General features: G+C 55.7%; 12 non-coding genes and 5 pseudogenes across 12 annotated transcripts; all 17 read left to right on the forward strand.

The window, feature by feature from the left end:
• The first annotated feature begins 2030 nt into the window (after positions 1-2030).
• LOC130337190 (U1 spliceosomal RNA) lies at positions 2031-2165 on the forward strand (annotated as a pseudogene).
• A 643-nt stretch (positions 2166-2808) lies between these two features.
• LOC130343217 (U2 spliceosomal RNA) lies at positions 2809-2977 on the forward strand (annotated as a pseudogene).
• Positions 2978-8813: 5836 nt separating this feature from the next.
• LOC130337146 (U1 spliceosomal RNA) lies at positions 8814-8948 on the forward strand (annotated as a pseudogene).
• Positions 8949-9694: 746 nt separating this feature from the next.
• LOC130336958 (U1 spliceosomal RNA) lies at positions 9695-9858 on the forward strand. The gene has a single exon (XR_008878059.1). It is a non-coding gene; the product is annotated as a U1 spliceosomal RNA (small nuclear RNA).
• A 741-nt stretch (positions 9859-10599) lies between these two features.
• On the forward strand, positions 10600-10763 carry LOC130336969 (U1 spliceosomal RNA). The gene has a single exon (XR_008878060.1). It is a non-coding gene; the product is annotated as a U1 spliceosomal RNA (small nuclear RNA).
• A 732-nt stretch (positions 10764-11495) lies between these two features.
• Positions 11496-11659, forward strand: LOC130336980 (U1 spliceosomal RNA). Its single transcript, XR_008878061.1, has one exon. It is a non-coding gene; the product is annotated as a U1 spliceosomal RNA (small nuclear RNA).
• A 745-nt stretch (positions 11660-12404) lies between these two features.
• Positions 12405-12568, forward strand: LOC130336991 (U1 spliceosomal RNA). The gene has a single exon (XR_008878062.1). It is a non-coding gene; the product is annotated as a U1 spliceosomal RNA (small nuclear RNA).
• A 740-nt stretch (positions 12569-13308) lies between these two features.
• On the forward strand, positions 13309-13472 carry LOC130337013 (U1 spliceosomal RNA). Its single transcript, XR_008878063.1, has one exon. It is a non-coding gene; the product is annotated as a U1 spliceosomal RNA (small nuclear RNA).
• Positions 13473-14258: 786 nt separating this feature from the next.
• On the forward strand, positions 14259-14330 carry LOC130344204 (U2 spliceosomal RNA; annotated as a pseudogene).
• A 795-nt stretch (positions 14331-15125) lies between these two features.
• On the forward strand, positions 15126-15260 carry LOC130337157 (U1 spliceosomal RNA; annotated as a pseudogene).
• Positions 15261-15982: 722 nt separating this feature from the next.
• On the forward strand, positions 15983-16146 carry LOC130337024 (U1 spliceosomal RNA). Its single transcript, XR_008878064.1, has one exon. It is a non-coding gene; the product is annotated as a U1 spliceosomal RNA (small nuclear RNA).
• A 744-nt stretch (positions 16147-16890) lies between these two features.
• Positions 16891-17054, forward strand: LOC130337035 (U1 spliceosomal RNA). Its single transcript, XR_008878065.1, has one exon. It is a non-coding gene; the product is annotated as a U1 spliceosomal RNA (small nuclear RNA).
• A 745-nt stretch (positions 17055-17799) lies between these two features.
• LOC130337046 (U1 spliceosomal RNA) lies at positions 17800-17963 on the forward strand. The gene has a single exon (XR_008878066.1). It is a non-coding gene; the product is annotated as a U1 spliceosomal RNA (small nuclear RNA).
• Positions 17964-18707: 744 nt separating this feature from the next.
• LOC130337057 (U1 spliceosomal RNA) lies at positions 18708-18871 on the forward strand. The gene has a single exon (XR_008878067.1). It is a non-coding gene; the product is annotated as a U1 spliceosomal RNA (small nuclear RNA).
• A 721-nt stretch (positions 18872-19592) lies between these two features.
• Positions 19593-19756, forward strand: LOC130337080 (U1 spliceosomal RNA). Its single transcript, XR_008878068.1, has one exon. It is a non-coding gene; the product is annotated as a U1 spliceosomal RNA (small nuclear RNA).
• A 738-nt stretch (positions 19757-20494) lies between these two features.
• LOC130337091 (U1 spliceosomal RNA) lies at positions 20495-20658 on the forward strand. The gene has a single exon (XR_008878069.1). It is a non-coding gene; the product is annotated as a U1 spliceosomal RNA (small nuclear RNA).
• Positions 20659-21402: 744 nt separating this feature from the next.
• Positions 21403-21566, forward strand: LOC130337102 (U1 spliceosomal RNA). The gene has a single exon (XR_008878070.1). It is a non-coding gene; the product is annotated as a U1 spliceosomal RNA (small nuclear RNA).
• The last annotated feature ends 2156 nt before the right edge of the window (positions 21567-23722 follow it).

The raw sequence follows: 23722 nt of genomic DNA on the forward strand, positions 1-23722 counted from the left end.
GACCAGACCTGCAGCATTCCTGGCCGCAGGATTGCCGACAGCCTTGCCCTTGTGAGAGACACGGTCCATTACATCCAGGACCGCGGGGGCCGCGCCGCCCTGGTCAGCTTAGATCAGGAGAAGGCGTTCGACCGTGTCTCCCACGCATTCATGGACAGGGTTTTGCGCAGGCTGGGTCTGGGGAAGATGTTTTGCTCTTTTGTTAACGTTATGTATTTTGACATTTACAGCACGGTGTTGGTGAACGGCTGGAAGACTGACCCCTTTTCCATTCTTTCAGGGGTTAGACAAGGCTGCCCTCTTTCACCTCTCCTTTTTGTTTGTGTTATAGAGCTCTTCGCTGAGACTATCCGGCAGAATGGAGAGATCAGAGGGATCACCGCACCAGGACCAGATCGCCACGAGGTCAAGTGCTCGCTCTACATGGACGACGTGACCGTCTTCTGCGCTGACCAGCGTTCGGTGACTGCACTCGTCCAGACCTGCGAGGACTTCGGCAGAGCTTCGGGGGCAAAAGTCAACTGCGGGAAGTCGGAGGCCATGCTCTTCGGGGAATGGCACCTGGCTTCTCCCGCCCCCTTCCCCTTTGCCGTTAAGCCGGACTTCATTCAAATTCTTGGAGTCTGGTTCGGGAAGGAAGGAGCGGCCCTTAAGTCTTGGCAAGACCGACTAGGAAGGATAAACTCGAAGATCGGACTGTGGAGCTCCAGAAAGCTCACGATGGAAGGCAAGGCACTTGTCCTGCGGAGTGAAGTTTTGCCTGTGCTCCAATATACCGCACAGGCCTGGCCTCCCCATACCACCGTTTGCAAGGCCATCACCCGGACAGTGTTTGGCTTCGTCTGGGGCAAAATGGACAGAGTCAAGAGGACCGTGATGTACAAGGAACCCCGCAAGGGTGGGAAGGGAATACCCGACATCCCCGCTCTGCTGAGGGCCTCCTTTGCATGTGTCACGGTGCAGCGGACTCTTGTAGAAAAGACTGGCTCAGCGGGCAGGTCCATGTCTCGCTTGCTTCTCATGCCCCTCTGGAGACAGCTGGGCTGGGACAAATGGGACAGCTCCATCCCTTACAACTGGAACACTCCCTGGTTCTATGGGGATGTTGTCCGGTTTGTGAGGGAGCACCAGCTGGAAGGACTGAAACCAGACCTATGGAAGCCGAAGACAATCCACAAGCTCATCCGAGCTAAGGACTCGACCGAGCTGGTTCCGGGACTCCCCGCAGCCACTGCAGAGACAGTTTGGAACAATGTGGCCTCAAAGCGGCTTACCAATGGACACAAGGACTTGTCGTGGATGGCCGTCATGGGAGGTCTCTCTCTCAGGTCATTCATGCATGCCCGCAACCTGTGCAAGACCCGGTACTGCCCCCGTTGCCCCTACGTGGAGGAAACATCTTTCCACGTGTTTTGGCAGTGCCCCTTTGCACAGGGTCTGTTGGACGCCCTAGAACAGGAACTCAGAGACTCAGTGCCCAGGAGCTGCCTATCGTACCATTCGGTGCTTTACGGCCTGTTCCCTGGGACCCACGACGTGGAGGCCATCCAGGAGGCCTGGCGCCTTATGAACTGTTTTAAGGACGCAGTGTGGCTTGCCAGGAACCGCCTCGTGATCAACAGGGAAAACATGTCCGTCCGGGACTGCCGCAGGTTCATCAAGAACCTGCTTAGAGACTATTCCATCTTGGACAGCTCGGCCGTTGATGAGGAAGAAGAGGAGTGAAGACCCCTCTCCTTCTCCCATGTCCCCCTGAAGATACAGCCCAACAGTTTGGCCCTGTGATCTGCCCCCTCCCTACCCCCACATAGTCGCCCACACCCCTACCCCGATCACAGATTGTATTATTTGGTTTTTGTTTGATCTCTTGTGCCTTTATATTGCAGGATTGAGCTGAATGTTAGAGTAGCATGGTGTGCGATGTATAGCTTAGGGAACCTTTGCTGTGTATCGTACTATCATGCTTTGTGTGACTGTAATTTATTGTACGACTTGTAATGACTGAACGGAAAATAAAGCTCTTTCAATCAAAACTAAGGTGGTTCTCCCAGGGTGAGGCTCATCCATTGCACTCCGGGTGTGCTGACCCCTGCGATTTCCCCAAATGCGGGAAACTCGACTGCATAATTTGTGGTAGTGGGGGACTGCGTTCGCGCTTTCCCCTGATTTCCTCTGGTCAAAAATAGTGCTCGTCTGTTGTGCCCTGGGTGGCTGCAGAAGTGGTGCGCCTGCTCCATCTTCTTCTCCTCCTCCACATTTTATCAGTCGAGTTTTCCTGCTGTGTTTGGGTGATCTTCAGGGCTGAGCACACCGTGGGGTGCGATGGTTGAGCCTCCGTGCGAGAATCGAGTGTGTGCGGGTGCTTTGCTTTCATTCATCCATGGGCCTGCGTCTCCCCCTTGTGGTCAATCTGCAGTGCCATCCATCCCGGCCGGTCCATTTATTTTCTTGAAGTTGTGTTGTGTTGTGTTGTGTTGTGTTGTGTGTGTGTGTGTGTGTGTGTGTGTGTGTGTGTGTGTGTGTGTATGCCTTTCAGCTTGACTTCCTAACCTCCTTTCCTCCGTATGCAGCCCTGAGCCTTCCTCCTTGTAGGCGTGGCAATGTTGAGACTGTGAGCGAGCGGCTGCACCGCACCGCCCATCCATGCAAATATCCAGTTTTGTGTCTGTCTGTGGCGTCTTTGCAGTGTTGTGATGCACGCCGCAAAGTGAATCCGGACCCTTGGGACGCCTTAGTCGCGGGGGGTGGGTCAGGGTCTCCACCCTTCTCCACTTGTATCTGTATGTTCTGCAACTGTACTGCAACTGAGGTGCTTCTCGGCCTTTTGGCTAAGATCAAGTGTAGTATCTGTTCTTATCAGATACTTACCTGGCAGGGGAGATACCATGATCGCTACGGTCTGAAGAACTCCAAGCATTGTGGTAGAGATTTTGCGTAGTACGATTGCAGTACTTTTCGTTCTTATAAGAACCGCATTTCTCTAGAGCATACCACCTGAAGATCGTCTCCTGCCTGCCTCGGAACATCTGAAGAAGGAGAAGATCTTGAAGACTGCAGCTCCGGAAGAAGCCGACGAAGAACCTGGAAGAAGGGAATCGGCGGTGAATTCCGGAACAGCGGCGAAGAGGAAGGCGGCGCAGAATCTTTTCGAAGAAACTCGCTGCCTCTGGAGAAGGATTTGCATAGCTCCTCCCACCGGGACCGGATCTGCATAGCTCCTCCCACCCGGGAAAGAAGACTTTGCGAAGCCTCTCTCCACAAGCAAGCAAGGAAGCGGAAAAGAGCCTGCTGGAAGAAGCCATGGCCTCAACCAGCAAGTCCACCCAGGAGGCTGCAGGGCAAGGCCTGGAGGTCCAGCCCCAACCACAGCAAGCTTCAACCTCCACCACGGCAAGGCAGAAGGGCGGCAGAATTCCTAACCTGGAAGCTCCAACCCTGGAGCCCTGGATGAGGCAGACTGTTGCCTTGAAGCTCAAGCCCGTGGACGGAAGGGTGCCGGACATGTCCCACGACGTGTTCTGCAAGAAGATGCTGGCGGATCAAGGCTTCCCCACGGCTGACACCCTGGGAATAGCAACCTTCTTTTCGGGAATCTTCTACATCACCTTTGCCACCATTGGGACCTGTAGAAGATACTGGGAGGTGGTGAAAGCGGCGAGTCCCGAATCCCCTTTCTCTCGCTTTGTGGGCAACTGCCTTATTCAAAGAGAGGAGAGGCGGGTGACGGTCTCAATGCGGAACCCACACACCCCAGGCACGGACATCTCGACCTTCCTGAAGCGCTTCTGCACCGTGGTGAGGGAGCCCACCCGCATCCTGAACTCACTCGGATACTGGACCTGCAAGTGGTCTGTGGTCGTCAGACTCAACAAGAACCCTGCTTCTCCAGACGGACTACAGCACCTGCCAACGACATTTTCCTTGGGCAACTCCACAGGACTTATCTTCTACCCGGACATGCCGCAGACCTGCAGGAGATGTGGCAAGATGGGCCACGAGGGCAAGGACTGTACGGAGGATGCCTGCAGGTATTGCCGTGTGACAGGTCACACGACCAAGGACTGCCCCAAGAGCAAGACCTGCAACCTCTGCGGACTGGCAGCCCACAGCTACAAGGACTGCCCCCAGAGGGAGAGAACATGGGCATCTGTGGCAGCGAGAGCACCGAAGCCAGCCCCAGCTCCGGAGCCAACACCACGGATGGCCAAGCCGACCAAGGAGGGTAAGAAGGCGAAAGCCACCACCCCTGCCCCGTCCCGCCCCTCCCCTGCCCCTCCCGCCCCATCCCCTGCCCCTCCTGCCCCATCTCCTGCCCCATCCCGCCCCACCCCTGCCCCATCCCGTCCCACCCCTGCCCCATCCCGTCCCACCCCTGCCCCTCCTGCCCCATCCCGTCCCACCCCTGCCCCTCCTGCCCCATCCCGTCCCACCCCCGCCCCTCCTGCCCCATCCCGCCCCACCCCTGCCCCCCGTACCCCACCCCGGCCCACCCCTGCCCCCCGTACCCCACCCCGGCCCACCCCTGCCCCGTCCTCCCCTGCCCGGCCCACCCCTGCCCCGTCCTCCCCTGCCCGGCCCACCCCTGCCCCGTCCTCCCCTGCCCGGGCACTCTCTCCTGCCCCCCGCCCCACCCAGCCTCCTTTCTCTCCTGGCCCAGCAGCACCTAACCCCCCTCCAGCTGCTGGTGCCCGCCCTTCGGAGGACTTTCCTGTGCTTCCTCCCCCAGGTACCATACAGAGGAAGAGGAAAGGAAGGGACAACGTATCAGAAGAGTCCCACAAAAGAAAAATAATCGAGACCTGCGAGACCCCTCAAGCTTCAGATGAGGAGGAGGAGATGGAGCAGGTCTGCGAGAGCCTTGAAGCTTCAGAAGGAGAGGAGGTGATGGAGCAGGCCCAAGTGGAGCAGGTCCAAGCAGAGCCAGTCCAAGCTCAATCTATGGAGGAGCTGCTGCAGGACCCAGAGGTTAAGAAAATCCTGGACACTCCGTCCAACACGGTCTACGACGAGTTCTTGGAAGGGCGCTACGAGAAGCCACAGGAGCCGACAGGCGCCAGAGAAGAGGACCCGTCCGACCAGACTGGTAACTAGTATCAGAACTAACCTCTCTTTTTTATTCCCATGGCTGATCTCAACATCTTCTGCATTAATGTGAGGAGTATTAGAGCTTGGTTTAGATTTCAGACTGTTCTTACGTTCTTAGATTCCCAGAGGTGTGATGTTTACATGTTGCAGGAATGTGCTTTGTCTGCTTCTAGGTCTTACAACCATCTGGCCAGGCAGTGGCCTCACGGCCCTTCCTACTGGTCTGGTGGGGGCGACAATAGGTCTGCGGGGGTGGCCATCCTGATCAGGGGAGGTAACTTTGCACTTGATTCCGTCCGGGAGCTCGTCTGTGGCAGACTTCTTGTCGCAGACGGTTCCTGGGCGGGTGAGCCCGTGCGGCTCATCAACGTGTATGCCTCCCCTGAGAGGGATGTCCGACTGGAGGTTCTCCAGGCCCTGCGGGCTGAACTCGCCACCACTAGGGCAGTAGTGTTGGGTGGTGACTTCAACTGCCCCATTGAGGTGGACGGGCGCAGTTCTGGCACATCCGCCAACCTGGACGTGACGTCTAAACTGCTGATTGAGATGGTGACGGAGGCATCCTTGCAGGACGTTGTCGGGTCCATCGGGAACGGCTCCGTAAACTATACGTGGAGCCGCCCCGATGGCTCGCTCCGTTCTCGGATAGACTTCATCTTCACTTCGAGAGCAGTCAGAAAGGTGTCGTACTCTATGGTCCCCTGCTTCTTCTCTGACCACAGGGCCATTCGATTCCGGGGGACTCTGGGCCATGGATTCCCACCTGGCCCGGGCTCCTGGAAGTTGAATTGTGCCCTGTTGGAGCAGAGGGAGGTCATGGAGGAACTTAGGGATGCTTACCTTGTATGGCGAAATGACAAATGTCTGTTCAAGTGCATCAGCGATTGGTGGGAATATGTTAAAGTCGAATTCCGTTGTTTCTTTCAGGCAAAAGGCAGACAACAGGCGTGTGCGAAGAAGTGGGACTTGAGGAAACTGCAGCGCGAGCTGCGGTCCCTGCAGGACCTGCTCCAGTGTGGCTGGGACGTCAGGGAGGAGCTGGAGGAGACCAAAAAGAGCTTGAAAAGGCACTTTGAGGAGGAATCCAAGCGAATCGTCTTTCGTTCCAAGGTGGAGAACCTGGAGAAGGGTGAGAAATGTAACTCTTTCTTTTTCAGGAAGCTCCATGCCGGCCACACGCCCCTGACTGAGCTACGAGATGAGACCGGACACATGAGGAGCGGCAAGGAGGAAGTGATGGGGGTCGTCCACGACTTCTACAGCAACCTCTACGCCCCCAAGTCATCCGACCCCGAAGCCGCCGAGAGGTTCCTGTCAGGTGTCACTAACGTTGTTGATCCCGCAGGTGCGGCGGCTATGGACGATCCCTTGACGGTGGGGGAGCTGCTCTCTGCCGCTAAATCCTTTAAGCCCGGCAGGACCCCGGGCAGTGACGGTCTCCCGGCCGAGCTCTACGTAGCGCTGGGTGACCTGATCTGTCCGGACCTGTTGGAGGTGTACGAGGAGATGGTGGTGGGGGGCAGAATGCCTCCGTCGTTGAGGGAAGGGATGATCACGATCTTGTATAAGCGGAAGGGGGAGAGATGTGACCTGAAAAACTGGCGTCCCATCTCTCTCCTGAACGTGGACTACAAGATCCTCGCCAAGGTGCTGGCCAACAGGCTGAAACCTGTCATGGGGCAGATCGTCCATCCGGACCAGACCTGCAGCATTCCTGGCCGCAGGATTGCCGACAGCCTTGCCCTTGTGAGAGACACGGTCCATTACATCCAGGACCGCGGGGGCCGCGCCGCCCTGGTCAGCTTAGATCAGGAGAAGGCGTTCGACCGTGTCTCCCACGCATTCATGGACAGGGTTTTGCGCAGGCTGGGTCTGGGGAAGATGTTTTGCTCTTTTGTTAACGTTATGTATTTTGACATTTACAGCACGGTGTTGGTGAACGGCTGGAAGACTGACCCCTTTTCCATTCTTGCAGGGGTTAGACAAGGCTGCCCTCTTTCACCTCTCCTTTTTGTTTGTGTTATAGAGCTCTTCGCTGAGACTATCCGGCAGAATGGAGAGATCAGAGGGATCACCGCACCAGGACCAGATCGCCACGAGGTCAAGTGCTCGCTCTACATGGACGACGTGACCGTCTTCTGCGCTGACCAGCGTTCGGTGACTGCACTCGTCCAGACCTGCGAGGACTTCGGCAGAGCTTCGGGGGCAAAAGTCAACTGCGGGAAGTCGGAGGCCATGCTCTTCGGGGAATGGCACCTGGCTTCTTCCGCCCCCTTCCCCTTTGCCGTTAAGCCGGACTTCATTCAAATTCTTGGAGTCTGGTTCGGGAAGGAAGGAGCGGCCCTTAAGTCTTGGCAAGACCGACTAGGAAGGATAAACTCAAAGATCGGACTGTGGAGCTCCAGAAAGCTCACGATGGAAGGCAAGGCACTTGTCCTGCGGAGTGAAGTTTTGCCTGTGCTCCAATATACCGCACAGGCCTGGCCTCCCCATACCACCGTTTGCAAGGCCATCACCCGGACAGTGTTTGGCTTCGTCTGGGGCAAAATGGACAGAGTCAAGAGGACCGTGATGTACAAGGAACCCCGCAAGGGTGGGAAGGGAATACCCGACATCCCCGCTCTGCTGAGGGCCTCCTTTGCATGTGTCACGGTGCAGCGGACTCTTGTAGAAAAGACTGGCTCAGCGGGCAGGTCCATGTCTCGCTTGCTTCTCATGCCCCTCTGGAGACAGCTGGGCTGGGACAAGTGGGACAGCTCCATCCCTTACAACTGGAACACTCCCTGGTTCTATGGGGATGTTGTCCGGTTTGTGAGGGAGCACCAGCTGGAAGGACTGAAACCAGACCTATGGAAGCCAAAGACAATCCACAAGCTCATCCGAGCTAAGGACTCGACCGAGCTGGCTCCGGGACTCCCCGCAGCCACTGCAGAGACAGTTTGGAACAATGTGGCCTCAAAGCGGCTTACCAATGGACACAAGGACTTGTCGTGGATGGCCGTCATGGGAGGTCTCTCTCTCAGGTCATTCATGCATGCCCGCAACCTGTGCAAGACCCGGTACTGCCCCCGTTGCCCCTACGTGGAGGAAACATCTTTCCACGTGTTTTGGCAGTGCCCCTTTGCACAGGGTCTGTTGGACGCCCTAGAACAGGAACTCAGAGACTCAGTGCCCAGGAGCTGCCTATCGTACCATTCGGTGCTTTACGGCCTGTTCCCTGGGACCCACGACGTGGAGGCCATCCAGGAGGCCTGGCGCCTTATGAACTGTTTTAAGGACGCAGTGTGGCTTGCCAGGAACCGCCTCGTGATCAACAGGGAAAACATGTCCGTCCGGGACTGCCGCAGGTTCATCAAGAACCTGCTTAGAGACTATTCCATCTTGGACAGCTCGGCCGTTGATGAGGAAGAAGAGGAGTGAAGACCCCTCTCCTTCTCCCATGTCTCCCTGAAGATACAGCCCAACAGTTTGGCCCTGTGATCCGCCCCCTCCCTACCCCCACATAGTCGCCCACACCCCTACCCCGATCACAGATTGTATTATTTGGTTTTTGTTTGATCTCTTGTGCCTTTCTATTGCAGGATTGAGCTGAATGTTAGAGTAGCATGGTGTGCGATGTATAGCTTAGGGAACCTTTGCTGTGTATTGTACTATCATGCTTTGTGTGACTGTAATTTATTGTACGACTTGTAATGACTGAACGGAAAATAAAGCTCTTTCAATCAAAAAAACTAAGGTGGTTCTCCCAGGGTGAGGCTCATCCATTGCACTCCGGGTGTGCTGACCCCTGCGATTTCCCCAAATGCGGGAAACTCGACTGCATAATTTGTGGTAGTGGGGGACTGCGTTCGCGCTTTCCCCTGATTTCCTCTGGTCAAAAATAGTGCTCGTCTGTTGTGCCCTGGGTGGCTGCAGAAGTGGTGCGCCTGCTCCATCTTCTTCTCCTCCTCCACATTTTATCAGTCGAGTTTTCCTGCTGTGTTTGGGTGATCTTCAGGGCTGAGCACACCGTGGGGTGCGATGGTTGAGCCTCCGTGCGAGAATCGAGTGTGTGCGGGTGCTTTGCTTTCATTCATCCATGGGCCTGCGTCTCCCCCTTGTGGTCAATCTGCAGTGCCATCCATCCCGGCCGGTCCATTTATTTTCTTGAAGTTGTGTTGTGTTGTGTTGTGTTGTGTTGTGTGTGTGTGTGTGTGTGTGTGTGTGTGTGTGTGTGTGTGTGTGTGTATGCCTTTCAGCTTGACTTCCTAACCTCCTTTCCTCCGTATGCAGCCCTGAGCCTTCCTCCTTGTAGGCGTGGCAATGTTGAGACTGTGAGCGAGCGGCTGCACCGCACCGCCCATCCATGCAAATATCCAGTTTTGTGTCTGTCTGTGGCGTCTTTGCAGTGTTGTGATGCACGCCGCAAAGTGAATCCGGACCCTTGGGACGCCTTAGTCGCGGGGGGTGGGTCAGGGTCTCCACCCTTCTCCACTTGTATCTGTATGTTCTGCAACTGTACTGGCCCCCCTCCCCCAAACCAAAACCATGAGGGAAAGGAGCCGAAATCGCACCAATGGAGGTGGTCTGCGTCCGAGGGGCGCCTCTCCGGCTAGGCGCCGAACAACTCATACTTACCTGGCAGGGGAGATACCATGATCACTAAGGTGGTTCTCCCAGGGTGAGGCTCATCCATTGCACTCCGGGTGTGCTGACCCCTGCGATTTCCCCAAATGCGGGAAACTCGACTGCATAATTTGTGGTAGTGGGGGACTGCGTTCGCGCTTTCCCCTGATTTCCTCTGGTCAAAAATAGTGCTCGTCTGTTGTGCCCTGGGTGGCTGCAGAAGTGGTGCGCCTGCTCCATCTTCTTCTCCTCCTCCACATTTTATCAGTCGAGTTTTCCTGCTGTGTTTGGGTGATCTTCAGGGCTGAGCACACCGTGGGGTGCGATGGTTGAGCCTCCGTGCGAGAATCGAGTGTGTGCGGGTGCTTTGCTTTCATTCATCCATGGGCCTGCGTCTCCCCCTTGTGGTCAATCTGCAGTGCCATCCATCCCGGCCGGTCCATTTATTTTCTTGAAGTTGTGTTGTGTTGTGTTGTGTTGTGTGTGTGTGTGTGTGTGTGTGTGTGTGTGTGTGTGTGTGTGTGTGTATGCCTTTCAGCTTGACTTCCTAACCTCCTTTCCTCCGTATGCAGCCCTGAGCCTTCCTCCTTGTAGGCGTGGCAATGTTGAGACTGTGAGCGAGCGGCTGCACCGCACCGCCCATCCATGCAAATATCCAGTTTTGTGTCTGTCTGTGGCGTCTTTGCAGTGTTGTGATGCACGCCGCAAAGTGAATCCGGACCCTTGGGACGCCTTAGTCGCGGGGGGTGGGTCAGGGTCTCCACCCTTCTCCACTTGTATCTGTATGTTCTGCAACTGTACTGGCCCCCCTCCCCCAAACCAAAACCATGAGGGAAAGGAGCCGAAATCGCACCAATGGAGGTGGTCTGCGTCCGAGGGGCGCCTCTCCGGCTAGGCGCCGAACAACTCATACTTACCTGGCAGGGGAGATACCATGATCACTAAGGTGGTTCTCCCAGGGTGAGGCTCATCCATTGCACTCCGGGTGTGCTGACCCCTGCGATTTCCCCAAATGCGGGAAACTCGACTGCATAATTTGTGGTAGTGGGGGACTGCGTTCGCGCTTTCCCCTGATTTCCTCTGGTCAAAAATAGTGCTCGTCTGTTGTGCCCTGGGTGGCTGCAGAAGTGGTGCGCCTGCTCCATCTTCTTCTCCTCCTCCACATTTTATCAGTCGAGTTTTCCTGCTGTGTTTGGGTGATCTTCAGGGCTGAGCACACCGTGGGGTGCGATGGTTGAGCCTCCGTGCGAGAATCGAGTGTGTGCGGGTGCTTTGCTTTCATTCATCCATGGGCCTGCGTCTCCCCCTTGTGGTCAATCTGCAGTGCCATCCATCCCGGCCGGTCCATTTATTTTCTTGAAGTTGTGTTGTGTTGTGTTGTGTTGTGTTGTGTGTGTGTGTGTGTGTGTGTGTGTGTGTGTGTATGCCTTTCAGCTTGACTTCCTAACCTCCTTTCCTCCGTATGCAGCCCTGAGCCTTCCTCCTTGTAGGCGTGGCAATGTTGAGACTGTGAGCGAGCGGCTGCACCGCACCGCCCATCCATGCAAATATCCAGTTTTGTGTCTGTCTGTGGCGTCTTTGCAGTGTTGTGATGCACGCCGCAAAGTGAATCCGGACCCTTGGGACGCCTTAGTCGCGGGGGGTGGGTCAGGGTCTCCACCCTTCTCCACTTGTATCTGTATGTTCTGCAACTGTACTGGCCCCCCTCCCCCAAACCAAAACCATGAGGGAAAGGAGCCGAAATCGCACCAATGGAGGTGGTCTGCGTCCGAGGGGCGCCTCTCCGGCTAGGCGCCGAACAACTCATACTTACCTGGCAGGGGAGATACCATGATCACTAAGGTGGTTCTCCCAGGGTGAGGCTCATCCATTGCACTCCGGGTGTGCTGACCCCTGCGATTTCCCCAAATGCGGGAAACTCGACTGCATAATTTGTGGTAGTGGGGGACTGCGTTCGCGCTTTCCCCTGATTTCCTCTGGTCAAAAATAGTGCTCGTCTGTTGTGCCCTGGGTGGCTGCAGAAGTGGTGCGCCTGCTCCATCTTCTTCTCCTCCTCCACATTTTATCAGTCGAGTTTTCCTGCTGTGTTTGGGTGATCTTCAGGGCTGAGCACACCGTGGGGTGCGATGGTTGAGCCTCCGTGCGAGAATCGAGTGTGTGCGGGTGCTTTGCTTTCATTCATCCATGGGCCTGCGTCTCCCCCTTGTGGTCAATCTGCAGTGCCATCCATCCCGGCCGGTCCATTTATTTTCTTGAAGTTGTGTTGTGTTGTGTGTGTGTGTGTGTGTGTGTGTGTGTGTGTGTGTGTGTGTGTGTGTGTGTGTGTGTGTGTATGCCTTTCAGCTTGACTTCCTAACCTCCTTTCCTCCGTATGCAGCCCTGAGCCTTCCTCCTTGTAGGCGTGGCAATGTTGAGACTGTGAGCGAGCGGCTGCACCGCACCGCCCATCCATGCAAATATCCAGTTTTGTGTCTGTCTGTGGCGTCTTTGCAGTGTTGTGATGCACGCCGCAAAGTGAATCCGGACCCTTGGGACGCCTTAGTCGCGGGGGGTGGGTCAGGGTCTCCACCCTTCTCCACTTGTATCTGTATGTTCTGCAACTGTACTGGCCCCCCTCCCCCAAACCAAAACCATGAGGGAAAGGAGCCGAAATCGCACCAATGGAGGTGGTCTGCGTCCGAGGGGCGCCTCTCCGGCTAGGCGCCGAACAACTCATACTTACCTGGCAGGGGAGATACCATGATCACTAAGGTGGTTCTCCCAGGGTGAGGCTCATCCATTGCACTCCGGGTGTGCTGACCCCTGCGATTTCCCCAAATGCGGGAAACTCGACTGCATAATTTGTGGTAGTGGGGGACTGCGTTCGCGCTTTCCCCTGATTTCCTCTGGTCAAAAATAGTGCTCGTCTGTTGTGCCCTGGGTGGCTGCAGAAGTGGTGCGCCTGCTCCATCTTCTTCTCCTCCTCCACATTTTATCAGTCGAGTTTTCCTGCTGTGTTTGGGTGATCTTCAGGGCTGAGCACACCGTGGGGTGCGATGGTTGAGCCTCCGTGCGAGAATCGAGTGTGTGCGGGTGCTTTGCTTTCATTCATCCATGGGCCTGCGTCTCCCCCTTGTGGTCAATCTGCAGTGCCATCCATCCCGGCCGGTCCATTTATTTTCTTGAAGTTGTGTTGTGTTGTGTTGTGTTGTGTTGTGTGTGTGTGTGTGTGTGTGTGTGTGTGTGTGTGTGTGTGTATGCCTTTCAGCTTGACTTCCTAACCTCCTTTCCTCCGTATGCAGCCCTGAGCCTTCCTCCTTGTAGGCGTGGCAATGTTGAGACTGTGAGCGAGCGGCTGCACCGCACCGCCCATCCATGCAAATATCCAGTTTTGTGTCTGTCTGTGGCGTCTTTGCAGTGTTGTGATGCACGCCGCAAAGTGAATCCGGACCCTTGGGACGCCTTAGTCGCGGGGGGTGGGTCAGGGTCTCCACCCTTCTCCACTTGTATCTGTATGTTCTGCAACTGTACTGGCCCCCCTCCCCCAAACCAAAACCATGAGGGAAAGGAGCCGAAATCGCACCAATGGAGGTGGTCTGCGTCCGAGGGGCGCCTCTCCGGCTAGGCGCCGAACAACTCATACTTACCTGGCAGGGGAGATACCATGATCACTAAGGTGGTTCTCCCAGGGTGAGGCTCATCCATTGCACTCCGGGTGTGCTGACCCCTGCGATTTCCCCAAATGCGGGAAACTCGACTGCATAATTTGTGGTAGTGGGGGACTGCGTTCGCGCTTTCCCCTGATTTCCTCTGGTCAAAAATAGTGCTCGTCTGTTGTGCCCTGGGTGGCTGCAGAAGTGGTGCGCCTGCTCCATCTTCTTCTCCTCCTCCACATTTTATCAGTCGAGTTTTCCTGCTGTGTTTGGGTGATCTTCAGGGCTGAGCACACCGTGGGGTGCGATGGTTGAGCCTCCGTGCGAGAATCGAGTGTGTGCGGGTGCTTTGCTTTCATTCATCCATGGGCCTGCGTCTCCCCCTTGTGGTCAATCTGCAGTGCCATCCATCCCGGCCGGTCCATTTATTTTCTTGAAGTTGTGTTGTGTTGTGTTGTGTTGTGTTGTGTGTGTGTGTGTGTGTGTGTGTGTGTGTGTGTGTGTGTGTGTGTATGCCTTTCAGCTTGACTTCCTAACCTCCTTTCCTCCGTATGCAGCCCTGAGCCTTCCTCCTTGTAGGCGTGGCAATGTTGAGACTGTGAGCGAGCGGCTGCACCGCACCGCCCATCCATGCAAATATCCAGTTTTGTGTCTGTCTGTGGCGTCTTTGCAGTGTTGTGATGCACGCCGCAAAGTGAATCCGGACCCTTGGGACGCCTTAGTCGCGGGGGGTGGGTCAGGGTCTCCACCCTTCTCCACTTGTATCTGTATGTTCTGCAACTGTACTGGCCCCCCTCCCCCAAACCAAAACCATGAGGGAAAGGAGCCGAAATCGCACCAATGGAGGTGGTCTGCGTCCGAGGGGCGCCTCTCCGGCTAGGCGCCGAACAACTCATACTTACCTGGCAGGGGAGATACCATGATCACTAAGGTGGTTCTCGGCCTTTTGGCTAAGATCAAGTGTAGTATCTGTTCTTATCAGTTTTCATGCTGGTGGGGATGGGTGCTGCATGGAGGATGCAGGTGTACCAGGGCTTTCCGGGGCTGGTTCTGAGGAATCAGCTCGACGGCTGCCCCGATGTGACCTGTTCCCTCCGGGTCTCGCCATGAGGCTGAGAGGGTCTAGAGCCGAGGTACTTTTGTGCCTCGGGGAGTGGTGACCCCGAGGTGCCGAAACTCACTGGGAGAATAGGCTCACTGAGTTGAAGCACGGGCACCATAATCTCTTCACCTTGTGGCACTCACCTCTTGATTCCCGGCCTTCTGGCTAGGATCAGAGAAATTTTTATAGATCCGGCCGGATGTCCGGGCAGTATATCTGCACACATTCACTTATTTATTTCTTTTTTGTCTCACTGTGTCACTTTTTGCGTGTTGTGTGTTCACAGGATTTGTCAGGATGCGGTAGCCCTTCTGGGTGTCCCTCCTGGCGGTCTAGGGGAGGTGTGTGTGGCCATTAGGTTCCGCACCTCCCTGCAAACACCCCGGGTACTCCTGCTTTGGCAGGGTACCTACCGTAATCGGCTCTGCGGGCAGATACCTTGGCCAACGCCAAGGGGGATGCCGGGAGCATTTGTGGTCCCCTAGTAGCTTCGGCGAAAAGGGACATCGAACCTGGAACCTCGCAGGTACCTTTTGGTCCGGAGGTGAAGGGTAAGGTTTGTTGGGGGGCCTCTCTCCTATTGGAGAAGGGCTTGCGATAGACCGCATCCTTTGTGCACGTTTTTTTTAGTGTAACACGTTTGCACTTTTTCTTGCACTTTGGGTGAATCGAAAGCACGTTCCTCGGCTTTAAAAAAAAAAAAACTAAGGTGGTTCTCCCAGGGTGAGGCTCATCCATTGCACTCCGGGTGTGCTGACCCCTGCGATTTCCCCAAATGCGGGAAACTCGACTGCATAATTTGTGGTAGTGGGGGACTGCGTTCGCGCTTTCCCCTGATTTCCTCTGGTCAAAAATAGTGCTCGTCTGTTGTGCCCTGGGTGGCTGCAGAAGTGGTGCGCCTGCTCCATCTTCTTCTCCTCCTCCACATTTTATCAGTCGAGTTTTCCTGCTGTGTTTGGGTGATCTTCAGGGCTGAGCACACCGTGGGGTGCGATGGTTGAGCCTCCGTGCGAGAATCGAGTGTGTGCGGGTGCTTTGCTTTCATTCATCCATGGGCCTGCGTCTCCCCCTTGTGGTCAATCTGCAGTGCCATCCATCCCGGCCGGTCCATTTATTTTCTTGAAGTTGTGTTGTGTTGTGTTGTGTTGTGTTGTGTGTGTGTGTGTGTGTGTGTGTATGCCTTTCAGCTTGACTTCCTAACCTCCTTTCCTCCGTATGCAGCCCTGAGCCTTCCTCCTTGTAGGCGTGGCAATGTTGAGACTGTGAGCGAGCGGCTGCACCGCACCGCCCATCCATGCAAATATCCAGTTTTGTGTCTGTCTGTGGCGTCTTTGCAGTGTTGTGATGCACGCCGCAAAGTGAATCCGGACCCTTGGGACGCCTTAGTCGCGGGGGGTGGGTCAGGGTCTCCACCCTTCTCCACTTGTATCTGTATGTTCTGCAACTGTACTGGCCCCCCTCCCCCAAACCAAAACCATGAGGGAAAGGAGCCGAAATCGCACCAATGGAGGTGGTCTGCGTCCGAGGGGCGCCTCTCCGGCTAGGCGCCGAACAACTCATACTTACCTGGCAGGGGAGATACCATGATCACTAAGGTGGTTCTCCCAGGGTGAGGCTCATCCATTGCACTCCGGGTGTGCTGACCCCTGCGATTTCCCCAAATGCGGGAAACTCGACTGCATAATTTGTGGTAGTGGGGGACTGCGTTCGCGCTTTCCCCTGATTTCCTCTGGTCAAAAATAGTGCTCGTCTGTTGTGCCCTGGGTGGCTGCAGAAGTGGTGCGCCTGCTCCATCTTCTTCTCCTCCTCCACATTTTATCAGTCGAGTTTTCCTGCTGTGTTTGGGTGATCTTCAGGGCTGAGCACACCGTGGGGTGCGATGGTTGAGCCTCCGTGCGAGAATCGAGTGTGTGCGGGTGCTTTGCTTTCATTCATCCATGGGCCTGCGTCTCCCCCTTGTGGTCAATCTGCAGTGCCATCCATCCCGGCCGGTCCATTTATTTTCTTGAAGTTGTGTTGTGTTGTGTTGTGTTGTGTTGTGTGTGTGTGTGTGTGTGTGTGTGTGTGTGTGTGTGTGTGTGTGTATGCCTTTCAGCTTGACTTCCTAACCTCCTTTCCTCCGTATGCAGCCCTGAGCCTTCCTCCTTGTAGGCGTGGCAATGTTGAGACTGTGAGCGAGCGGCTGCACCGCACCGCCCATCCATGCAAATATCCAGTTTTGTGTCTGTCTGTGGCGTCTTTGCAGTGTTGTGATGCACGCCGCAAAGTGAATCCGGACCCTTGGGACGCCTTAGTCGCGGGGGGTGGGTCAGGGTCTCCACCCTTCTCCACTTGTATCTGTATGTTCTGCAACTGTACTGGCCCCCCTCCCCCAAACCAAAACCATGAGGGAAAGGAGCCGAAATCGCACCAATGGAGGTGGTCTGCGTCCGAGGGGCGCCTCTCCGGCTAGGCGCCGAACAACTCATACTTACCTGGCAGGGGAGATACCATGATCACTAAGGTGGTTCTCCCAGGGTGAGGCTCATCCATTGCACTCCGGGTGTGCTGACCCCTGCGATTTCCCCAAATGCGGGAAACTCGACTGCATAATTTGTGGTAGTGGGGGACTGCGTTCGCGCTTTCCCCTGATTTCCTCTGGTCAAAAATAGTGCTCGTCTGTTGTGCCCTGGGTGGCTGCAGAAGTGGTGCGCCTGCTCCATCTTCTTCTCCTCCTCCACATTTTATCAGTCGAGTTTTCCTGCTGTGTTTGGGTGATCTTCAGGGCTGAGCACACCGTGGGGTGCGATGGTTGAGCCTCCGTGCGAGAATCGAGTGTGTGCGGGTGCTTTGCTTTCATTCATCCATGGGCCTGCGTCTCCCCCTTGTGGTCAATCTGCAGTGCCATCCATCCCGGCCGGTCCATTTATTTTCTTGAAGTTGTGTTGTGTTGTGTTGTGTTGTGTTGTGTTGTGTGTGTGTGTGTGTGTGTGTGTGTGTGTGTGTGTGTGTGTATGCCTTTCAGCTTGACTTCCTAACCTCCTTTCCTCCGTATGCAGCCCTGAGCCTTCCTCCTTGTAGGCGTGGCAATGTTGAGACTGTGAGCGAGCGGCTGCACCGCACCGCCCATCCATGCAAATATCCAGTTTTGTGTCTGTCTGTGGCGTCTTTGCAGTGTTGTGATGCACGCCGCAAAGTGAATCCGGACCCTTGGGACGCCTTAGTCGCGGGGGGTGGGTCAGGGTCTCCACCCTTCTCCACTTGTATCTGTATGTTCTGCAACTGTACTGGCCCCCCTCCCCCAAACCAAAACCATGAGGGAAAGGAGCCGAAATCGCACCAATGGAGGTGGTCTGCGTCCGAGGGGCGCCTCTCCGGCTAGGCGCCGAACAACTCATACTTACCTGGCAGGGGAGATACCATGATCACTAAGGTGGTTCTCCCAGGGTGAGGCTCATCCATTGCACTCCGGGTGTGCTGACCCCTGCGATTTCCCCAAATGCGGGAAACTCGACTGCATAATTTGTGGTAGTGGGGGACTGCGTTCGCGCTTTCCCCTGATTTCCTCTGGTCAAAAATAGTGCTCGTCTGTTGTGCCCTGGGTGGCTGCAGAAGTGGTGCGCCTGCTCCATCTTCTTCTCCTCCTCCACATTTTATCAGTCGAGTTTTCCTGCTGTGTTTGGGTGATCTTCAGGGCTGAGCACACCGTGGGGTGCGATGGTTGAGCCTCCGTGCGAGAATCGAGTGTGTGCGGGTGCTTTGCTTTCATTCATCCATGGGCCTGCGTCTCCCCCTTGTGGTCAATCTGCAGTGCCATCCATCCCGGCCGGTCCATTTATTTTCTTGAAGTTGTGTTGTGTTGTGTTGTGTTGTGTTGTGTGTGTGTGTGTGTGTGTGTGTGTGTGTGTGTGTGTGTGTGTGTATGCCTTTCAGCTTGACTTCCTAACCTCCTTTCCTCCGTATGCAGCCCTGAGCCTTCCTCCTTGTAGGCGTGGCAATGTTGAGACTGTGAGCGAGCGGCTGCACCGCACCGCCCATCCATGCAAATATCCAGTTTTGTGTCTGTCTGTGGCGTCTTTGCAGTGTTGTGATGCACGCCGCAAAGTGAATCCGGACCCTTGGGACGCCTTAGTCGCGGGGGGTGGGTCAGGGTCTCCACCCTTCTCCACTTGTATCTGTATGTTCTGCAACTGTACTGGCCCCCCTCCCCCAAACCAAAACCATGAGGGAAAGGAGCCGAAATCGCACCAATGGAGGTGGTCTGCGTCCGAGGGGCGCCTCTCCGGCTAGGCGCCGAACAACTCATACTTACCTGGCAGGGGAGATACCATGATCACTAAGGTGGTTCTCCCAGGGTGAGGCTCATCCATTGCACTCCGGGTGTGCTGACCCCTGCGATTTCCCCAAATGCGGGAAACTCGACTGCATAATTTGTGGTAGTGGGGGACTGCGTTCGCGCTTTCCCCTGATTTCCTCTGGTCAAAAATAGTGCTCGTCTGTTGTGCCCTGGGTGGCTGCAGAAGTGGTGCGCCTGCTCCATCTTCTTCTCCTCCTCCACATTTTATCAGTCGAGTTTTCCTGCTGTGTTTGGGTGATCTTCAGGGCTGAGCACACCGTGGGGTGCGATGGTTGAGCCTCCGTGCGAGAATCGAGTGTGTGCGGGTGCTTTGCTTTCATTCATCCATGGGCCTGCGTCTCCCCCTTGTGGTCAATCTGCAGTGCCATCCATCCCGGCCGGTCCATTTATTTTCTTGAAGTTGTGTTGTGTTGTGTGTGTGTGTGTGTGTGTGTGTGTGTGTGTGTGTGTATGCCTTTCAGCTTGACTTCCTAACCTCCTTTCCTCCGTATGCAGCCCTGAGCCTTCCTCCTTGTAGGCGTGGCAATGTTGAGACTGTGAGCGAGCGGCTGCACCGCACCGCCCATCCATGCAAATATCCAGTTTTGTGTCTGTCTGTGGCGTCTTTGCAGTGTTGTGATGCACGCCGCAAAGTGAATCCGGACCCTTGGGACGCCTTAGTCGCGGGGGGTGGGTCAGGGTCTCCACCCTTCTCCACTTGTATCTGTATGTTCTGCAACTGTACTGGCCCCCCTCCCCCAAACCAAAACCATGAGGGAAAGGAGCCGAAATCGCACCAATGGAGGTGGTCTGCGTCCGAGGGGCGCCTCTCCGGCTAGGCGCCGAACAACTCATACTTACCTGGCAGGGGAGATACCATGATCACTAAGGTGGTTCTCCCAGGGTGAGGCTCATCCATTGCACTCCGGGTGTGCTGACCCCTGCGATTTCCCCAAATGCGGGAAACTCGACTGCATAATTTGTGGTAGTGGGGGACTGCGTTCGCGCTTTCCCCTGATTTCCTCTGGTCAAAAATAGTGCTCGTCTGTTGTGCCCTGGGTGGCTGCAGAAGTGGTGCGCCTGCTCCATCTTCTTCTCCTCCTCCACATTTTATCAGTCGAGTTTTCCTGCTGTGTTTGGGTGATCTTCAGGGCTGAGCACACCGTGGGGTGCGATGGTTGAGCCTCCGTGCGAGAATCGAGTGTGTGCGGGTGCTTTGCTTTCATTCATCCATGGGCCTGCGTCTCCCCCTTGTGGTCAATCTGCAGTGCCATCCATCCCGGCCGGTCCATTTATTTTCTTGAAGTTGTGTTGTGTTGTGTTGTGTTGTGTTGTGTGTGTGTGTGTGTGTGTGTGTGTGTGTGTGTGTGTGTATGCCTTTCAGCTTGACTTCCTAACCTCCTTTCCTCCGTATGCAGCCCTGAGCCTTCCTCCTTGTAGGCGTGGCAATGTTGAGACTGTGAGCGAGCGGCTGCACCGCACCGCCCATCCATGCAAATATCCAGTTTTGTGTCTGTCTGTGGCGTCTTTGCAGTGTTGTGATGCACGCCGCAAAGTGAATCCGGACCCTTGGGACGCCTTAGTCGCGGGGGGTGGGTCAGGGTCTCCACCCTTCTCCACTTGTATCTGTATGTTCTGCAACTGTACTGGCCCCCCTCCCCCAAACCAAAACCATGAGGGAAAGGAGCCGAAATCGCACCAATGGAGGTGGTCTGCGTCCGAGGGGCGCCTCTCCGGCTAGGCGCCGAACAACTCATACTTACCTGGCAGGGGAGATACCATGATCACTAAGGTGGTTCTCCCAGGGTGAGGCTCATCCATTGCACTCCGGGTGTGCTGACCCCTGCGATTTCCCCAAATGCGGGAAACTCGACTGCATAATTTGTGGTAGTGGGGGACTGCGTTCGCGCTTTCCCCTGATTTCCTCTGGTCAAAAATAGTGCTCGTCTGTTGTGCCCTGGGTGGCTGCAGAAGTGGTGCGCCTGCTCCATCTTCTTCTCCTCCTCCACATTTTATCAGTCGAGTTTTCCTGCTGTGTTTGGGTGATCTTCAGGGCTGAGCACACCGTGGGGTGCGATGGTTGAGCCTCCGTGCGAGAATCGAGTGTGTGCGGGTGCTTTGCTTTCATTCATCCATGGGCCTGCGTCTCCCCCTTGTGGTCAATCTGCAGTGCCATCCATCCCGGCCGGTCCATTTATTTTCTTGAAGTTGTGTTGTGTTGTGTTGTGTTGTGTTGTGTGTGTGTGTGTGTGTGTGTGTGTGTGTGTGTGTGTGTGTGTGTATGCCTTTCAGCTTGACTTCCTAACCTCCTTTCCTCCGTATGCAGCCCTGAGCCTTCCTCCTTGTAGGCGTGGCAATGTTGAGACTGTGAGCGAGCGGCTGCACCGCACCGCCCATCCATGCAAATATCCAGTTTTGTGTCTGTCTGTGGCGTCTTTGCAGTGTTGTGATGCACGCCGCAAAGTGAATCCGGACCCTTGGGACGCCTTAGTCGCGGGGGGTGGGTCAGGGTCTCCACCCTTCTCCACTTGTATCTGTATGTTCTGCAACTGTACTGGCCCCCCTCCCCCAAACCAAAACCATGAGGGAAAGGAGCCGAAATCGCACCAATGGAGGTGGTCTGCGTCCGAGGGGCGCCTCTCCGGCTAGGCGCCGAACAACTCATACTTACCTGGCAGGGGAGATACCATGATCACTAAGGTGGTTCTCCCAGGGTGAGGCTCATCCATTGCACTCCGGGTGTGCTGACCCCTGCGATTTCCCCAAATGCGGGAAACTCGACTGCATAATTTGTGGTAGTGGGGGACTGCGTTCGCGCTTTCCCCTGATTTCCTCTGGTCAAAAATAGTGCTCGTCTGTTGTGCCCTGGGTGGCTGCAGAAGTGGTGCGCCTGCTCCATCTTCTTCTCCTCCTCCACATTTTATCAGTCGAGTTTTCCTGCTGTGTTTGGGTGATCTTCAGGGCTGAGCACACCGTGGGGTGCGATGGTTGAGCCTCCGTGCGAGAATCGAGTGTGTGCGGGTGCTTTGCTTTCATTCATCCATGGGCCTGCGTCTCCCCCTTGTGGTCAATCTGCAGTGCCATCCATCCCGGCCGGTCCATTTATTTTCTTGAAGTTGTGTTGTGTTGTGTTGTGTTGTGTTGTGTGTGTGTGTGTGTGTGTGTGTGTGTGTGTGTGTGTGTATGCCTTTCAGCTTGACTTCCTAACCTCCTTTCCTCCGTATGCAGCCCTGAGCCTTCCTCCTTGTAGGCGTGGCAATGTTGAGACTGTGAGCGAGCGGCTGCACCGCACCGCCCATCCATGCAAATATCCAGTTTTGTGTCTGTCTGTGGCGTCTTTGCAGTGTTGTGATGCACGCCGCAAAGTGAATCCGGACCCTTGGGACGCCTTAGTCGCGGGGGGTGGGTCAGGGTCTCCACCCTTCTCCACTTGTATCTGTATGTTCTGCAACTGTACTGGCCCCCCTCCCCCAAACCAAAACCATGAGGGAAAGGAGCCGAAATCGCACCAATGGAGGTGGTCTGCGTCCGAGGGGCGCCTCTCCGGCTAGGCGCCGAACAACTCATACTTACCTGGCAGGGGAGATACCATGATCGCTACGGTCTGAAGAACTCCAAGCATTGTGGTAGAGATTTTGCGTAGTACGATTGCAGTACTTTTCGTTCTTATTAGAACCGCATTTCTCTAGAGCATACCACCTGAAGATCGTCTCCTGCCTGCCTCGGAACATCTGAAGAAGGAGAAGATCTTGAAGACTGCAGCTCCGGAAGAAGCCGACGAAGAACCTGGAAGAAGGGAATCGGCGGTGAATTCCGGAACAGCGGCGAAGAGGAAGGCGGCGCAGAATCTTTTCGAAGAAACTCGCTGCCTCTGGAGAAGGATTTGCATAGCTCCTCCCACCGGGACCGGATCTGCATAGCTCCTCCCACCCGGGAAAGAAGACTTTGCGAAGCCTCTCTCCACAAGCAAGCAAGGAAGCGGAAAAGAGCCTGCTGGAAGAAGCCATGGCCTCAACCAGCAAGTCCACCCAGGAGGCTGCAGGGCAAGGCCTGGAGGTCCAGCCCCAACCACAGCAAGCTTCAACCTCCACCACGGCAAGGCAGAAGGGCGGCAGAATTCCTAACCTGGAAGCTCCAACCCTGGAGCCCTGGATGAGGCAGACTGTTGCCTTGAAGCTCAAGCCCGTGGACGGAAGGGTGCCGGACATGTCCCACGACGTGTTCTGCAAGAAGATGCTGGCGGATCAAGGCTTCCCCACGGCTGACACCCTGGGAATAGCAACCTTCTTTTCGGGAATCTTCTACATCACCTTTGCCACCATTGGGACCTGTAGAAGATACTGGGAGGTGGTGAAAGCGGCGAGTCCCGAATCCCCTTTCTCTCGCTTTGTGGGCAACTGCCTTATTCAAAGAGAGGAGAGGCGGGTGACGGTCTCAATGCGGAACCCACACACCCCAGGCACGGACATCTCGACCTTCCTGAAGCGCTTCTGCACCGTGGTGAGGGAGCCCACCCGCATCCTGAACTCACTCGGATACTGGACCTGCAAGTGGTCTGTGGTCGTCAGACTCAACAAGAACCCTGCTTCTCCAGACGGACTACAGCACCTGCCAACGACATTTTCCTTGGGCAACTCCACAGGACTTATCTTCTACCCGGACATGCCGCAGACCTGCAGGAGATGTGGCAAGATGGGCCACGAGGGCAAGGACTGTACGGAGGATGCCTGCAGGTATTGCCGTGTGACAGGTCACACGACCAAGGACTGCCCCAAGAGCAAGACCTGCAACCTCTGCGGACTGGCAGCCCACAGCTACAAGGACTGCCCCCAGAGGGAGAGAACATGGGCATCTGTGGCAGCGAGAGCACCGAAGCCAGCCCCAGCTCCGGAGCCAACACCACGGATGGCCAAGCCGACCAAGGAGGGTAAGAAGGCGAAAGCCACCACCCCTGCCCCGTCCCGCCCCTCCCCTGCACCTCCC

This window comes from Hyla sarda, chromosome 1 (genome assembly GCF_029499605.1).
Source record: "Hyla sarda isolate aHylSar1 chromosome 1, aHylSar1.hap1, whole genome shotgun sequence".
NCBI classification, from domain to species: domain Eukaryota; kingdom Metazoa; phylum Chordata; class Amphibia; order Anura; family Hylidae; genus Hyla; species Hyla sarda.